Here is a 17,500-nt window from a genome sequence, read left to right as displayed (position 1 = left end):
TGCTTTTCACATTTGTTCTGTATTGTGCTTAGGTATTTAAATCAGTTTTGAGTGGGTTCTGTCATTTTTCTGCAGATTTACAGTTTTCTCGAAATCTGAAGTTACTGCTATTAAAAGAATTGTGTTTACACTCTGTTCTGCTTTTCATGTAGCTTCTGAGCTGCTAAGTGGATTAATCAGTGTTGCTGCTTTTGTCTGCTGTGTTTTAAGTCATATTTCAAACTTAGCACAAATAGACAGTTTTGGCAAGCTTTATCTCATACAGAGCATGTGGTTGCTAAATCTGGTTGAGGAGGGGTGATTGCTGCAGTTCTGATTAGAGCTTTAACTGTTTTTTTAATTGGCTCTTTAATTTTCCATGTTAATTTATAACGTATGAGCAGTCAACTGTTATTGTTTTTCTAAGTTGTTGGAAACTGAAGCTTTTGTACACAAACTGTGTTACTTAGATGTTGTTTGTGTAGTCACCTGGCTAAATTATTAACTGTGTAGATAAATACAAAACCGGGACCCCAGACAGAGGATATGTCTCACAGCTAGAAAACAAAATATCCAAGTTGAAAAAGCTGAGCCAAACCACCACGTCTGTAGTAAACACAACTTTATTAATGAAAAATACTGGAAGTGAGCGCTTTCACAATCACACTGACCACTTCACCAGACTGCTGTTACCAACCCTTCTATCTTGTTTTAAATGCATATTCATCCAATAAGCAACTCAACTTAATTAAAATGCAGTCAACCAATCAAGATCACTCCTAACTACGTTTAAAAACCTCTAAAAACCTTCACAAATATTCACAATCTGTATGACAAAAACTTGTTACATAAAAGTGTAAAAATAACATAAATATCTTATTCAAAAATCCAAAAAGGAATATGATGCTTTCTCCTACTACATTTAATGTCTAAGTGCCCTTGCTTTGAGGAAGGGTTTTATTGAGACAGCTTCATTGATCCCCGGTGGTTTATCAGCATTCGGCCTCATAATCCACCTTTGCTCTGCTGTTTCAGTCATATTTCTTATATCCCAAGGTTTTTCGAGGTTTTTAAAAGTAGCTAGCAGTGTTCTTGATTGGTTGATTGCATTTTAATTGAGTTTTTTATTGGATGAATATATGTTTAAAACAAGATGGGAGGATTGGTAACAGCAGTCTGATGAGGTGGTCAGTGTGATTGTGAAAGCGTTTACTTCCAGTATTTTTCAGTAATAAAGTTGTGTTTACTACAGCCGTGGTGGTTTGGCTCAACTTTTTCTACTTGGCTAAATTAGGGTTGCCACCTTTTCAAATGCCCAAAGTGGGACATTTTTTGTAGAAAAGTGCAATTTTGCAGGACAGACATACCCACGGGGAGTGCAAAGGAAAGAACTTCACAGTTTTTGTCCAAATAAAATCTTATTCTTGTAGCATATGAGTTGCTTATGCTGTTTCATATAATATTTAGGTGTGTCAGATACAAAATAACTGTTTTATGCAACTATTAAAGAAAACTTAGTAAATATTTTTTGCCTTAAAATCTCAGGACATTTGCCATTTTTTAGATTTTTTCTTAGGACAAAACTTCCCAAAGTGGGACTGTCCCTTGCAAAGAGGGACAGGTGGTAACCCTAGGCTAAATTATTAACTGCAGTGTTCCTCTGTGTAAAATCTTCAGTTTTATACTATTATAGCAAAGTTTTGATTAAGTGTGTGGACAGTCTTAGATAGTAGTGATTCCTTTTGAGATGATAAGTTGCTGTTGTTTCTAAGAAGCTACCATTACTGACTGAAGCCAAAAGTTGTTCTTGTCTATGGTTTATTTGATTTCCTAGCGCAGTGCCATGGAAACCTGCACTCAGATGACACTGGCACTTCAGTTAAAGGTTTACTATTAGCAAGTCTAGAGTAGCAGGATGAACTAAGGTTCTGCATCTAACATTAGGATCACGTTAAATTGCTTTAGCTGTTTCTAAATTACTTAGAGTTCCATCCATCCATCCATAACCTTTTTTCCCATTTTTTCAGGTCAGGATGTCACTTCAACAGTGATAATCATCTAAAAACAAGGTTCACACAGCCAGGTGGCTATTTATTTTATCTATTTATTTCCAGTTTGATGACCGGAGAGGTCTACTGGACTCAAAGACCCTGTTTTCAGTGGAGGCCTGGGGAGAAAAGCTCCAATAATACATAGTACAAGCTCCATAATATGAAGTACAATACATAGTGGAAACAGAAACAAACTAAGCAAATTTTACATACAAAATAGCAAAAACTAAACAAAAGTTAAGCAGCAGCTTGGAGAAGGATGTAAAGCATATTTACATGTTTAGTGGTTGCGAACATTAGTACAAGGTTAAATTAATACAGAGGTTTAAATCATCTGAGAATGATACAGAAGTAACATTAGCATGGATGAGTTCTTATCATCATGGATGAGCTTATACATACATATATATATATATATATATATATATATATATATATATATATATATATATATGTAAAATACTGCACTAATAAGAATCTATTCAAGAAGTCAAATACTATACAAATAATAGTCATATACTGAGCATTTCTATATTTTTGGACTTAATGGAAGGTCAGTCAGCTTGTCTTCCCTCAATTGTCTCATAGTACTTGGTTTACTCGCGAAATGAGGCAGTTGTCTGATGCTCACAGAAAATGAACTTTTTCTTACCTGACCACAAACTGTGACAGATGTAAATATTTAGCTAAGATGGAGGTTTCACTCTCACATATGAACACAATTTGTGAGCACCGCACAGCTTCATAGCACACTCTACACATACCTGGAAAAATATCATACGCTAAGCTGTAAAAAAGTAATTTCCTAAGCCTCCAAGATAAAACATACCTAGAATTTAATAGAAATCCAAACAGAAACCCACAACTGATGTTACCACATCCATAGCTCAGAATCTCCAGAAAAAAAAGTTGTACTCCAAACTCAGTACACATAAACTCTCTAATAGTAAAAACGTGCTACCGATGGGTCACTCCATAGTGAGACAGACCAATTCTACTGGAAAAAATTAGGGTAAAAGTGAGTTGTCTTCTAGGTGCCAAGATATCTGACATTGCAGAGGGCCTAAAGGCCCTCAACTTGAACAAGTATGTTAGTGAAATGATGATGGTTTATGTGAATATAAATGACGTGGCATGCTAAACCCTGTGAGATATGCAGAAAGACATTTATGAGCTATCCATGCATGTCACAAAAACAGGAAAGGCCCATTCTTCAGGAATTATTTCAAGGTACAAAAATATGATTATTTTGAAGAACTAGATGAACAAATCATGTCGTTCTAGGGGGTTCAGAATGTGTCAGCTTGGTATGAGTTACTACACAACTGTTCTTGCTTCACCAATATTGGCTTGCAGTTCATATTCTAAGATCATCTCATACTTGCTAAAGGCCTTGCTGACCTCATAATGCCTTTTTAGGCAGAGTCCAGATAACAGATCTTCCAGTATAAAGAACAAAGCAAATTAAGAAACAAGCAATATTAAGGATGTGGTGCTCAACACTAGGACTCTAAGTAGTGAAGTGCCTGAATTTGAGGTCGACCTACATTTGGAGCAGATTTGTATGTGCAAAATTACATGACATGGTTTAAAAGTGAGAAAGCACTCCCTCTGTACCAGAATTTGTGATGACTGCACCATTAGTCCCCATGGGGACTGTGGTGGGGTATCAGTATTTGTTAATGACCACATTACCTTGAGGCAGATTTGTAGAGGCCGACAAACCATGCTTAGTGAGATAAAGTGCACACTAAATAAAACCAACCATTGACTCATAGCATGTTGCAGGACCCTCTTGCTGACCATTGAAAACCATGTTCGATTCCTAACTGAATAACCTACAAAATACAGAATCTCCATCATTATGGGAGACTTTAACTACTGGGATACATATGACTGAAATGTGGGTTATGCCCCCCACACTTCTACATTTCTTAAACAATAACTGCCTGAACCAAATAGTCTAAGAACCCACAAGAGGACAACATATTCTAGGCATAACATTTACACATATAGAAATTGTTGTGCACTGTCTCTCTGGTATATCCTTTCCCAGTTAAGTCTGACCACAAACTGGTATCCTTCTTCAAAGTTACCAAACCATCAGGTGTAAATATCACAGGATTTAAAGGCTTGAGAAAAACTAACCTCCTATAATTCTATGATTAGTTCTCAAAATTTAAATATAGCTGTCTCTCCCAAAATGTTGACATGGCTAGTATTTATGCAAATAAATTCTACACTCATCAAGTTAAATATATTAATCTGACAATTCCTTCTAGAACTAAACAAATTGGGAAGTACAATCGAAAACCAGTGTGGTGGTTCACGTGTTTAAATAAAAAAAACACAATAAAAGAAAAAAAAAACATGTTTTTAGAATATACAGGAAAACTAAAGACCTAGAAGACAAGGTCAACATCAAAAACACATCGAAGGTGCTGAAATATACCTTCAGAAAGACAAAGAGATCCTAGGATAACTACAAATCCTCCTTTGCTTACATCAAGAAATTAAGAAGTAGCACCCAAGATTACTTCAAACTCATTCAAGATGGCACTACCTGTTCAGATTCAGTAGGTATCACAAACATATTGGCTAACATATTAAGGGCAGATTTCACTCCAAGACAACTATACTTAACCCACATATTATTCCAAGGGTTACAAAATCCGTATCACCAGAAAAGAACACTTTTTGCTAAAGGTACTTCCAAAAAAAGGGAAAAAAAAGAATCTTCCATGAAACATAATAACATACCTGGCTGCCTGCTGAACTGCACTAAACATGCACTAGTGGATCACTCCTATAGGTATTCCACCTGAGGCAAGCCACTGGCTTAGACCCTGAGGTATGGTGCACAGCAAATGTGATGCCACTTCATAAGTGTGGCCCCACAATGGACCCTGAAAACTACAGACCCATTAGCTTGATGAGCTTCATCTACAAGGGTGTGGAATGGGTCAATATATTAAAAATCTTATACGACCTAACCCCCAGCAGTTTGGTTTTGTGAAAGGTAATTCCTGCCTAATGAATCTGACAAACTTCTTTGAAAGAGTAACACACACAGTGGTCAAGCTGTCCATACGTCATATCCTCGGCTATGCAGCATATACTTCTCTAATCTCCAAATCAAAAACAGGAATCTCAAGTTAACCATGTTAGCATATGACTGTAAACTGGCTATCATCCTGAAAACCCCGACTGACATGCAGAATCTGCAGCTTGAATTTACAAATCTTACACTTAATATAAGTTGCACAGAAAACTGTCTAAAACTAAATACTAAAAAGTGCAATACTGTTGGATTTGGTAAAGAATTCTTCAGCGCAACTCATAATATAGACAACACTGCACTCCAAAATTAAGATGTTGTAAAAGAGCTCAGAACAAGGGCAGATAATGCCCTCTTCTTTGATCATCATGTTGCAGCAATGGTTAGGAAATCCTTCTGTCTGATGTATATGATCATGAAGGGTTTGATTTCTATATTCAAAGAAGCCCTTACAACTCTATATTCCAAAATGATCCTACCCGTCATAGAACACAGTGGTCCCTTTGAGATGTATGGTGCTAGTCATATTAGGCAGTTGGAGAGATGCAGAGATTCCTAGCATAAAATAGATTATCGGCCTAAAAGACCTGCTATACCATGAGAAGTTAGATGCTCTGTTCTTATGTTCAGTGACATAGATTCCTTAGGGGAAATCTGTGCTTTGCTTTTCTGGATATTGTGAATATGTCAGTCCATGACCTCTTATACCTCTACAAATCAAACAGCCATGTGAACACTAGGATCAGAGATATGAACCTGCCTCAGAAAATAAATGCACCAAGGTAGAGAAACAGATTCATATTACAATAAATACCTCTACTCTGCAACAAAGTTCCAATACAATTCAATGAATGTGGCACATTATCTTTTTTTTAAAAAGGAGTTAGACAATTGGATGGGTATTCTCAAATTCACCCCAGCATGACTGGCTAATCACTGGCAAGGCATAAATGGCCACATCGCCCAGCTTCCTTGTATTTTCTATGACTTCTTTAATTTCTATGAAGTATATATATATATATATATATATATATATATATATATATATATATATATATGTGTGTGTGTGTGTGTGTGTGTGTGTGTGTGTGTGTGTGTGTGTGTGTGTGTGTGTGTGTGTGTGTGTGTGTGTGTGTGTGTGTGTGTGTGTGTGTGTGTGTGTTGGGGCAGGGCTAACAGTGGTGCCACCTGTTTTTATGTTTTCACAGATTCCACTGTTAGAAGTCCAACACAACAGAAAAATATAGAGCTGATATCTGATATCCGCAAAATGCCTGTCACTATTATTGATGTCAGAATATAAGTGGTACAGTTTGATGACACAGGGGCACTATTTGTAACATTTCAGAGGGAGGGGCCACCCATATCCACGATTATAGAGACCATTATTGAGGCCTCTGTAGAGGAATTGACTGATCACATAGACTCACCAATGCATGTCAGACATCCTATTTCTGAGATACCCCCACAGACTCCACCTGTGCTCTTATCCTGCACAATATCTGAGATGTGCACCACCTATGAGATGTGCATTGTCCTCCATAGTGAAGAGATGCAGAGCATGCAGCACCACTATGACTGCAAGACTGTCTTTGATATAGCTATGGCAATAATAAATAACCAGCAGATGGACAGGTCAGTCCCGAGGCACACATGGTAGCTACCCATAGAATTATTGAGACAGTGAGTGTGTTCCATTGGCTTACAGGAAAATATGCACCAATTGTACAATAACATGGCGTATACAGTGCTTTTGAGTTTGCTGATGATAAAAGTTGCTTTCATACCTGTCTAACTGAGACACACTGTAACTGTCATCTTTATTGCCTGCTGTGGCCATGCAGTCTGTGGATATAGGAGGGTCTGAATGTGAGGTAGTTGTGCTCAGGGCACCACAAGGCAGACTACATAGACTGTTGTGGCAAATGCATCTGTGTTACCCATGGGCACACCCTGCCATTGTTCATCATGAGCATTATTCACATCGTGGACAATACCATTAATCAGACCTAAAACATAGGACACCCCATCTGGGAGCAGCTCCTGCCCTTACATCATGGCTTTTATCAAGCCACAACACTGAAAACTAGCAAGAAACATTGCCAAAGGTTGTGTCATGGTGGCATGACTCTACCAGTGGAAGATGGTGTCGCTGACTGTCTACATCTTCCCAGAGTATGTGACTAACATGTTCACATTTCATGACACTACCCATATTATATTGTTGAATCACCTGTCAATGTTCCCTACTACAGCTGTGATGATTGTACCCTCTCCCTAACCTGTCTAGTGTATGATAATTTCTGATGCACAACAAGGGCAGTCTGTGTACTGCCCTGCAAAGCCTGTGTATGATACCACTTACACATCATCTTATTTTGTGTTGATTGCCTCGTGACCCGTGGAGCCCTCCTTTTGATTAGCACTGTAGTGCACTGCACCCAGTGCTGTAATGCACTGCACCCATCTTTGTCTTGACTGTGTTACTACTGATGCTGATGCTGTATCATACTCCCCTGATTTCCCATCTAGCCTTTCTGCTGCTACAATAATTAGTATGTGAGGTCTGGCCATGATATTCAATTGATGCTCCATTTGTTTGTGCTATCCTATGTTGTACACTATGGTAGATTCATAGGTTAGTACTAGGTTAACTGCCCATTTTAAACCAAACCAATTATTCCATCTGTAAATCAAACCCTGCATCTTGTGCCTGTAAGGCAATCCCCTTAACCATTTTGCCAACCCCAAATATATAGGATATATATATATATATATATATATATATATATATATATATATATATATATATATATATATATATGCAACAGATATCTTAGTAGAAATGGCTGGACTGTATTGGAGTGCCGTCATGATCTGTCTAGACATCAGGTGTGTCTTTTTAATAGAAAGGTTGCTATGACATTAACTGGTAGAAATCTTATTCCTTTATAGATTGTAATAGTGATATTCCTCAGAAGGTGAAAGATTGATAAAATTAAAACCAGTTGCTTCTCTACTGTCTGATTAAACCTCTGTATGTAGATGAAAAGACAACTTTTCATCTAGGAGTATGCACAGGTACTTTTGTTGTCTTGTTTGTGGCAGGGGTGCACTTTCATTATCTGTAATGGTTAGGTATTTAACAGTTAGTTTTTGTAGAGTTCCAAACAGCATTGTTGTGGTTTTACTTATGGTGCATTTACTACTAAGTTTGTTGTTGGTTAGCTTGTTCCAAATTGTCTCAACATTCTGCTGTAGAGTTTTATGGAATTATTTTCTGTTTTATGGGCTCAGTTGATAAGTATGCTGTTGGAATACATGGGGAAACTGAGGGGAATGGTGTCTGACAAATATCCCAAGGGATGCAGCATACCTTGTGGAATGCCTTGTGGGCTGGTGTAAGACTCAGATGAACAGTTATTTCCTATAAATTTGAATGCTCATTTGGAAAGTTAGTAATGGAATTATTGGCTGACCTTGTGTGAAGTCTCTGCTGATTAATTGTTGAAAAATTATAGTGTGACCTAATATAACAAAATCCATTTTTTAAATACAGAAGTAGTATACCAGTGCATATTTCATTTGTCAGATTATATAAAACCACTGGAGTACTTTAGCTTGGTCCAAAGCCATGTTGTCCGTTTAGGAGGACATCATAAACGGCCACATATTCAAAACATGTTTATGAACATTTTTTTTTTAGAAATGTAAAAAAATTTACCAGGGTCAAATGTTTCATATGAGTTGGAAATCACTAGTTGTAATTCAAGTGAGGATGTTGGGTAGATAGGGATAGTTTTTGTGTTAAGTGTGAGATTGTAAATAAATGTTAAATGTTTGCAGAGAAACTAGCTTCTCAGATAAAATTTAGGTAAATTATATGTATGGTGGGGTTGTGCAAAGTGTCTAGTGTTCCTTGTAGATCCATTACCTGTGATTTATTAATATTTTAAAATAGAATGTGTGGCAATCTAAGATTCTATGAAGAAAGGCAGTTGGTATTGAGTGAAAAAGATAGACAATAAGATTCTGTCTGAGCACTGAGTCATATAAATATTTTGCCTGATGTTGTTTATTAATGTTGTGCTGGCAAAGTAGATTTAGTAAAATGTTTTTCAGTGCATAAGAATTTGCTTGTCTGCCAGAAATTTGTTTTCTGTCCTAGGAAGGATGCTTTATGTTGTCTAACATACTGATACTTTGCAACATTAGTTTCTAGCCTACCTTTGTATTTTAATTTCTACAAAATTTTAAGGTTATTTTTTGTATATCTTCCATGTTGACCATGTTTTGTTTCTCTGTTTTAGTGTTAGAAGTACTTTTAAGTTAAGTCGTGGTATAGGAGAGCATGTAATGCTTTTTATTCTTTCTTTTTTTATGGAAGTTTGTAACACAGATTGAACAGAATCACGAATGGGAGAACAGTTATGAGTGTTGCCTTAATAGGTTTTAAAGACAGTATGGCTAGTATACATATTATAGGAGATGAGGAATATTGCTGCTGCTAGAGAAGTCTAGCCAGCCTTTATAAGTTTGTATAACCACAAGCTACCAGAACAAGTTATTTAAGAATAGATAGGAGAAGATAAAATGCCAAGAGAAAATGGTTAAGGTATGCTAAAATCCTAAACTGGAAGTGGGGCTAACAGGAAGTCAAAAGGATGTTGGGAAGCAGTCATTTTTGGTGGCTGTATCATCAAATGTACAGCCACATTTATTTATCTCATTGACAAGTTTTGCATTGTTGATGTTATTATATCGGCATTACCAGTTTTGGTACAGGCCTTGGTGAGCATCTGATAGATAACATATATAAAGATGTACATTTTTATCTATGACACATTTTATCTAAAAATGAAAAAAGTAAGTTGGTTCTTTAGAGAAGAGTAGGAACAAATTACATAGCAAACATGGGAACTGGGGAGCAATACATGCAAAATTATTTTTTGAAGGAGGAATGAGGTTTAAGGGACGGCAGGAACTGAGTGAGCTGTATAATGTTCAATTGACAATGACTGTACAGAAGATTATAAGGGATGTATAATATTTGTAACTGAAAATAAGCCAGTATGGTTTGTTTTCATTTAGATACATATACAATTGCTTATGTCATAAGTGATAATTCAATAAAGATGTTGCAAAAAAAAAGAAAAAGAAAAAATGTCATAGTTAATAAAAATACATTTAATCTAAAATACAAATGACTGCATCACATTCAATACAAAAGTCTGTAAGGCTATTGAAAATACCTGCTGATGTGTTTTTTATCATAACAATTACATTGCAAATTAGTGTTGATTAACATTGTGCCTTGCTAATGCCCGTTGTGTTGTATCCTCTGCCTCTAGAAGTTAGTGTTTGTGTGCCTGCAGTGGTTCAATGTGTGATGAGATTTCCCTTTTATCTGCAGTTGTCACTTTACATTGACTATTCAATTAATTGTTTATTCACAATCCCAGTAATAAACAGCAATATAACCTAGAATGAAATAAAATATTTTAGATTAGATTATATATTTTTTAGATTTGTTCTTGTTTGTGGTTTCTTTGTGAAAGTACCTTTTAGTCACTATTCCCATTTTTCTTTGGATATTAGATATATGGGCCCCTGTCAATTGATTGAGTTTTCAGAAACTCAGACTCCCATGTGGCTGAGACCATATTATTGAATTTCTGAAAACTCAAAGCTTTTGAATGGATATTTTGATACAGCGAGGATCGGGAAATTTAATGTTTTACTCACTGTAGTGCAATCTCGGAGATGGTATATATAAATTGTAGGGGGTGGGGGGTCCAGGGGGCTTGTCCCCCTGCAAAAATATAAAAAATTTAGATTTTTGTGGGGTTTTTTTCGAGTTTTCAGAACTCAGTCATATAGTTTCTTCAATATTTTTTTGAGTTTCTGAAAAGTCAGTCATTTGACATAGACCCATATATATATATATATATATATATATATATATATATATATATATATATATATATATATAAAATGGGTCTACTTTTAACATATGATCAAAATTGAAATAAATGAGACAACACCAAAATGGCACAACAATGAACGTAAACAAATCTGAATCTCAAGACACCAAAAATGCAGCTGTGGATGTTGCTCACAATTTTTTATTTTTTTTGGAACCTGGTAGTTTTTAAATGGAGATCATGGTGCAGTGAAGATCTGAACATTTACCCTTTTCCCCACTGTAGTGAGATCTCAGAGTTATGTATAATTTCCAGAGGGTATGGACTTGCTGGGGACTTGCCTCCTGCAAAAACATAGAAAAATATTGGTGTGAAGCTAAACAAAATGCAACATTCATCATTTCACTGCAACAATTATAATCTGAAAGTGTTCCATGTTTGCCACAGAAGTTGCTGTAAATGACAGTGTAGTTTAAAAGGATAGACATCTATTTTTCTTGTAATGGATTAAATGTGTTTGTTTCAGTTTTGTAGGTTTTGCTTTTGTGAACGTTTGTTGTTCAGTAGTTTCGATGTACTGTTCTTTTCAGTTTCTGTTATATGTTAATTCAGTAAACTGAAATAGACACATACACACATACACATATATATATATATAAATATAAATACACACACACACACACATATATATATATATATATATATATATATATATATATATATATATATATAGATAGACATGACTGCAGATGTTTCAGTGTGCATTTGGTCAACATCTGTTTAGTCAGCTGATTTTAATCAAATAACAATATGGTCGACGGGTGTTCAAGATCACATAATTCTCGGGGCTTAGCAGTATTCCCTTTTGCCAGTTTTGTGCAGTCTTAGAGTAAGTACATATAATTTTCATAAAAAAAAAAACAGCTGGATAACCACGGCTAAATTTACTCCACTTTAATAAAAACAGTACTTCGAAAACTTATAGGACAAGTGCTATTGCATAAAACAAATGCTTCCTCAGATCCTCATATTTAACAAAAACAGTACATACTACATTTATAATACAAACTGACCAATCACAATAGTAAGAAATAAAGTCAAAATTACATCACCATTACTAGGAGAATATTACATCTCAGATCATTTGTGCTTGTGATTCATTAACTTCTGCCTCTTAAGGGCGGGTTTAATACTAACATAATTGTTAAGGCCAGGAAGTCTATGTGCTTGCATCCTTAAAATGTATTTTAACTCATTCTGTTCCAAATAGTTGTTCACATCACCCCCTCTCAAAGTTTTATATATACACTGTAACACCCTAAATGTATATTGGTGTTTAGGAAACTCTAGCTGATGTTTGGCTAGTGCATTTTTAATGTCTCCCTTCCTTATAATCGAGAGGTGTTTGAGTACTCTATCTCTTAATTTTTGGATAGTTTTGCCCACGTAAAAACATGGGCAAGAGTCACATGTAGCCAAATATACCACGTGCGTAGTAGTGCAGTCAGCATAAAATCTACGTAGAAAATCAAAGTCTAGGGTAGGATGTTCAAATGCCTGTTCCTTGCTCAACACTTTACACACAGAACAGTGCCTACAGGGGGTATGTCTCTAACCTTTGTTCTGCATTACTTTCTTGTCATTACATAGTAGTTGTTTTAAGTTTTGACTATTTCTATAAGAAAAAACTGGTGTTGTTCCAATGAAATTGACAGTTTTGTTATCCAGTGTTAGAAGATGCCAAAGTTTCTGTATTATATCTCTTACAGTCTTATTATTACTAGTATAGTTGATCACAAAGGAGGTGGGGTGTCTACCTTTATTATTCATAACATTTCTTCTAGGCATATAGGTTCTATATGTCACATCATTTGCATTATTTATTACCATTCCCTGTTGATCATTATCAAGGCATTCTACATTGGGCCCATGGGTAATAGGTCCAGAGGCATTGCTTTGACCCCCTATTGTCATTAAATGTAGCGCTCTAACTGTAGCACTATCATACCCTCTATCAATAAACATCCTTTCCAGGGCATCTAACTCTGTCTCAAGGTCAGTTTCATTATTACAAATTCTTTTTACCCTCAGAAATTGACTCTTTACTATACTAGAAAATACATGCCCTGGATACATGCTGTCTCTAGATAGGAGACCATTTCTCCAACAAGGTTTCCTATATAGAGTCGTACTGATTCCACTGGCACCATTCTTCATAAGTGAAACATCCAGAAATTCCACTTGTTTATCAGTGTGTGTAACTGTAAACTTCAAAAAATTCATAGTGGATTCTAGATATTGAACAAATAATGAAAGAGATGTAGCGTCTCCCTGCCAAAGTATAAAGACATCATCCACAAAACGCCTATAGAATTTGATGCTTCTACTTAAAGCACTATCGTACAAATGGTTACATTCCCAAAAGTACATAACCAAATTCACGTACGAATTGGAACATGGGCTGCCCATAGCAACACCCCATTTCTGAAGAAATAGTTGTTCTTCAGACATGAAGACATTTATTATGCAAAATTAAATCTAATAATGTGCAAACTAAACCAATGTTACAGTGTGATTCATGTTCATCTTTACCAAGTATGTATCTGATCGCCTCCACCCCATAATCATTGGGTACGGAGGTGAAAAGGTTTTAACATCCACTGAAACCATTAGTAAAGAGGTAACATCATTCATATCAGTAAATTCTGATAAATCATGTAGGGAATGTGTAGTATCTTTCAGGATGGTGCCAATTGAGACTACTACAGGACTTAATTGGCCCTCAACATAGATGGAGAGGGGTTCAATTACCCAACCCCCCCAGCTACTATAGGTCTCATTGGTGGAGTGGTTAATGACTTATGTATCTTCGGTTGTCCCTTAATAACAGGTATCTTAGGAGAAGGTACATGAAAAAACTGATATAACTCTTCATTAATCTCTCTGCTAATAAGTAGATCATACAGACATTCTCCCACATAGTTAACAATCCTTCTATATTGTGGCCAATCTATCAGGCAATAAGTTTCAACATCATTCAATAAATCAAACATTGAACGCAAATAGTCATTGGTATTCATTACAACGATCGCACCACCTTTATCAGATGGTCTAATGATCAGTTCTGTATTATGTAAGCCTGATGTTCATTAATATTCAGATTATAAAATCTGTTTCGTTTATCTTGATTTAAAATTTCAATAAAATCCTGTTCACAAGTTTGTACAAACAGTTCAACATGAGCTGGTAGATCTGGTGAAAATGTACTAGGCCTTTTATATGTAGCATTAGATATATTTTGTGAATCACTAAAATCAAATTTAACACTATTTTTCAAGCAAACAGCCTCAGGTGAATTAAAACGTCACTCACCCTAGTCATGGTGATCGGCACAAAAGTTAGTCCTCTATTTAGCACAGTTCTCTCATGCTGGTCTTTAGTTAGTACATATAATTAGCTGGGGAGATGGAGGCATAGAGGGGCCTGTCCCACTGCAGAAAATAATGTTTTTTTTTTTTCTTTGTTTTAAGTTTTTCATGCTCCAAGGTTATTTTTCAGTGCATGCTTATTACTGCATTGACATTTGAGCTTTTGAAATATTGTGGTTTCCATTCTGGTTATCAACAAACAGGAATGTTGAAGCAAGCTTATATAATTTTAAAAATACCACACACACACACACACACACACACACACACACACACACACACACACACACACACACACACACAGTGAAGTCATTTGAGTCATACAATCCTCATATGGTAACTAGTTCTAAATTTGTTGCTATAAATCCCAGTTAACATACAGCTGAATACAGCATTGTCTACATTGCATTTTGAACATTCATAGTATGTATCAACGTTTTTTTCTTAAGTGTCTCTCATGTATAATGACAGTGTGTTTTGTTGAATACAAATGTTGAAATATATTTGACTTCTGAACCCCCTTTTAATTGGAATTTATAATTATCACACCCCACTTTTAGTGTTTTGCTTTATATTTCCAATTCCCATATTGGCCACAGTGATTTTCTCATACTGCTTCATGTCCCTGTGAATGTCTTTCCATGGGCACTTGCTTACCTGCTATGGTTTCTGTTTTTATATATCATAAGGACCCCCCCCCCTCCCAGCACATGCTCTACTTTTAGCGCTTCCTTGTCTCCGTCCCTTATTTCCCCCTTCTGGTTCCCTTATATTCATCATTCAGATTGTAGGCACAGATACATTCCACTCTGCTTTCATTTCACTTTTAATTCAGTTTTGCATCTGTGTTATTTCATATACTGTTTCTTTTGCATATAATTGTATCATACTTTCTATAGTATTTGACTTATAATTATATATATATATACATACACAGAGACACACACACACACACACACACACACACACACACACACACACACACACACACACACACACACACACACACACACGTATATATATTTTGCAGTTTTTTTTCAATATTATTACTCTTTCTGGTATGTAAATGAATATCCTTGTCATTTTGTCTAGTAAGAAAAAAATGAATATTTTTGGCTACATTTTCACACTAACAATTTTAAATAATTTTATATCCAAATGTTTTTAAAAGTATCTCCTAATCTCTGCCTAGCATTTGAGTAGTATATTGAGTTGATTATATCACAATATGAATTTTTCACAATTCATGCAGTAAAACAAATAAAACCTGGCATTACCTATATTCACTGTACGGTCAGTTGGTAAGATTAAAAAAATCCTTTGCTTTTGCCAGAAGACATAGTTAGTATTAAGTATAAGTAAATACGGTCATTTTATTCAGAAAATCTAGAATGCAGATAAGCTCAGTGTAAATACCTTCTTTTAAGTATGAGTCATTTATGCTAAGCACCACCTTCTGGCAATGCATGATATTCACTGAATAATTTCTGGGGAAAATTAGCTATTTTGAGCTTTTGTTTGAGTTTAGTTTTGCAAGCAGAGATTTCTAGCACTAACACCAAGGAATGTGTGCAAAGTATGTAGACCAAAGGCATGGCATGTCATACTTGTATAGTTAAACCAAGTCCCAATCCAAGCTTTGATTTTTTTTTTATTTTACTTTAAAGGGAAGACCTAACCATAGTCAGAGCTCAGCTGAAACCTGTACTACTAGCCTGGCATCACTGTAATGTCCAGTTGCTAGGACAACATTCTTTAGAGATATGTAATTCCATCTGTCACACTGTGATGAAGAGCAGTACATCAAGCCCACCTCTAGGGGGTCTGCATTTGAAATAACCCTCAAAGTACAAAACCAAAACCTTAGCAATCAACTGGAAATTACTGTAGCAATAACCCACGCCTGGGTGTGGGTAATGCTGGATTTACCCACGGTTGGCGTGGTTTGGTCCCGAGGGCAAAGCCCGAGGGACCAAACAAAGCCAACCGTGGTAAATCAGCATTACCACACCCAGAAGTGGTTATTATATATGACATTATTTAAGAAAAGAAACTATTACTTTTCTTAAATAATGGCATAGTATAATGCCTGTTTACTGCCCTTCCGCAGATGTCTGGCATCCGGCAGTTCTGATGTACTGCGCGCCTGCGCGTACATCAGAGTTGAGCAAAAGCAACGGAGAAAGCAAGATCTCCGTTGCTTTTTCTTTACTGTTTGCTATGTTAAATGGATTTAACATAACGAGACAGTTTTAAAATAAGCAACGGAGATGTCCGTTGCTTATTTTAAAACTGTCTCGCTATGTTAAACCCATTTAACATAGCGAAACAGTAAAAAGCAACGGAGATCTTGCTTTCTCCGTTGCTTTTTTTTTAAAACCTGTCTCGCTATGTTAAATGGGTTTAGCATAGTGAGACAGCTTTAAAATAAGCAACGGACATCTCCGTTGCTTATTTTAAAGCTGTCTCGCTATGTTAAACCCATTTAACATAGAGAGACAGTGTTTTAAAAGTAGAGTTATACTAATGGAAAAAAGTCCGGGCGACCGGACCTTTTTCCATTAGTATAACTCGATTTAAAATGTGCACGCTGGCCAATCAGCGTGCACGTTTTGGGGGGGTCATGGTATAATAAATTATAATTCCTTGTTTTCTTTTGATTTCTATGTAGACAGTTATGAATGCTTACTTTCTGCATCAGATATTGTGACATAAGATAATGCATACAGAATATAGAAAACTTTTAATTTCTGACATTACTCTCCACCTCTTGTCAGGTATAGCACATTATATGTCAAATACAATTTGTCCCTTATCTTATTATTTCATTTTTCTATGTCTGATGCTGTTCTTTAAACTTTAAGCATCAAAAATATATATATATAGTTGCAAAAAGTGTTGATGCGTCATACTTGCAAATTTTCAGTACTCCTCATTTCACAGTAATCATTTATATATTGCCCTGAAATGAAAAAAGTTTCCAAAGAAAATACAAAAATCTTCATTTAGTTGACATTACTAATGAAAGCATCTTATGTTCAAAATGGATTAAAATCCCCA

This window comes from Protopterus annectens, chromosome 17.part0 (genome assembly GCF_019279795.1).
Source record: "Protopterus annectens isolate FY-2018-M chromosome 17.part0, PAN1.0, whole genome shotgun sequence".
In the NCBI taxonomy this organism is placed as follows: Eukaryota; Metazoa; Chordata; order Ceratodontiformes; family Protopteridae; genus Protopterus; species Protopterus annectens.
Note: the sequence above shows the minus strand (reverse complement) of the source record.